The sequence below is a fragment of the Alligator sinensis genome, unplaced genomic scaffold (assembly GCF_000455745.1).
Source record: "Alligator sinensis unplaced genomic scaffold, ASM45574v1 scaffold342_1, whole genome shotgun sequence".
In the NCBI taxonomy this organism is placed as follows: Eukaryota; Metazoa; Chordata; order Crocodylia; family Alligatoridae; genus Alligator; species Alligator sinensis.
Window position 1 is genome coordinate 1,705,829 of NW_005842126.1, and position 1,878 is coordinate 1,707,706.

Below are 1,878 nucleotides of genomic sequence, written 5' to 3' on the forward strand. Positions count from 1 at the left end.
TCGGGACGGGCACAACGCGGCGCCCGAGCCTCGCCAGCTGCGCGCAGCTGGATTCGGGGGGGGGCAGCTGGATGCAGGGGCTCTCTCGGGGCGCAGCGCTGAGGTGACGGGAAGCCGCGAGAGGCCCCAGTGCAAGGGGGCGGGGAGAGGTTGACTTACACCGGCGTTGGCAGGTCTGAAATACCGAAATCATCGTGCTGGAAGCTCCAAACGCTCGTGTTTTCGGCAAAACTATCGTCCTCGGAGGAAATATGTAAACCAGCATGCAAATCAGTCCTCTTGTTTCCTTTATATGGCTCGTCGAGGGAGTACCGGGTGCTCCAAGTTGAAGCATTTCCGTATTTTGAGGCAAGTAGTCAGAAGGAAGTGCTGACAGCCAGCCCGAAAGGCAGTTACTTACCTGGCGGGGGAAACGCCGTGTATCTGGGTGGTGAAGGCAGTTTTCTTTAAGCCCTCCCCGGGATAACTCTTCTTCTGCTGTGGTTTAATACCCGCCCAGGTGTTGGAGCTTAAAGCCCACCTTATGGAAATAGGAGGCTCCATGGGCCACTGGTGCCACCTGAGTCGTGGGGGGTCACATGCCCCCACAGTGGCCAGTCGGCAACCAGGGGGTTCCCCGGCAACCAATCTCACCAACTGGAGGGGGGTCAGTAGTGCTCCTGAAAGCGCCAGCAGTGCTTCATCCGGTGCCCCCACTTTGCAGTTAGCAGTCAAAAAGGGGGGGTACTGGCGCTCTTGCCTGCCCCCCTGCCCGTTGCCTAAGCAGGGAGCACGGCCTGACAGGATGCACGTCACCCCCGTGCACCCCGTATGCATCGCCACTGAGAGGCTCCTCCCTAGCTTGCTCCTGCAGCTATGTGGTTGAGGGCAGGCAACACTTGGGTGCATCCAAATCCCAAGCCTCCGGGCTTGAACCTACATGTAGGGTGCCTGCCAAAAGACTTTGGAAATATCTGAAGCCCCAGGTGGGATTGGAGGATGTTTGCCGGTTGTAGGGTCACTTCTGGTTCTGGACTGGCTCATGGATTTGGACTTATTTTTCGTGTTCCAAGCCAAATCTTATTTAAAAAAAAAAAAAAGCCCAAAAAGCAGTTAAGATTCCCAGAGAGTGATTTCGTTTTGCATAAATGCTGCATCAATTTGCTGCCTCAAAAATGATTGCAAAAATGTAGAACTCTTGGTTCCAAAATGATACCTTTTATTAAACCAACTGAGAAATTGCAAATATATATATATATATATCTTTTTCTGCAAGCTTTTGGGCAGAATTTTTTTTAATTTCTCAGTTGGTCTAATAAAAGGTATCATTTTGGAACCAAGAGTTCTAGATTTTTGCATTTTTTTTGTCTCAGACCAACATGGCTACCATATACATCCCTCAGAAATTACTGTACATTTTATTTCCTTGGAGATCTCCGAACAACAGCAGAGACTCCCTATGCCTGAAGAAAGGTACTATTTCTGCCCGAACTTTGCGCAGAACTTTGTTCCAACTACTCAGTTGGTCTAATAAAAGATATGATATCTATCCAAAGACCCTTGTCTGTCTATGTCCTTAGACCAACACAGCTACAACCAAAAACCCTTGTACATTTTGAACATTTTTACTAGTATTGATCATATGTGGTACAAGGGTTGAAATTATTGTACAGGACGATAATTATCGTACACCTGGCAACGCTGAGTTAGATGAGCTTTGGAAGGCAAAGGGCTCTTCCCTGGGGCTCTTCCTGGGCCTCTGCCACAGGATCAACCAGGGATTGGTGTCTGAGGCAGCTGTGAAGGCAATGAATGGCCGCACCCAACAAGGAATAAACCACAAAGGTCTTCCCCAACAGATGTGGCTGTTGTCTAGCATGCCTGTGTGGCCACATGTGT

At 49.7% G+C, this 1,878-nt stretch overlaps 1 protein-coding gene across 1 annotated transcript in view; it reads right to left on the reverse strand.

Moving 5' to 3' along the window:
* MBOAT1 (membrane bound O-acyltransferase domain containing 1) overlaps positions 1-1,206 on the reverse strand; it is an 83,863-nt gene extending 82,657 nt beyond the window's left edge. The window contains exon 1 of the mRNA XM_025205736.1: positions 160-1,206. The gene's annotated coding sequence lies outside the window, so the exon portion shown is untranslated. The remainder of the gene's footprint in view (positions 1-159) is intronic.
* Positions 1,207-1,878: the final 672 nt, after the last annotated feature.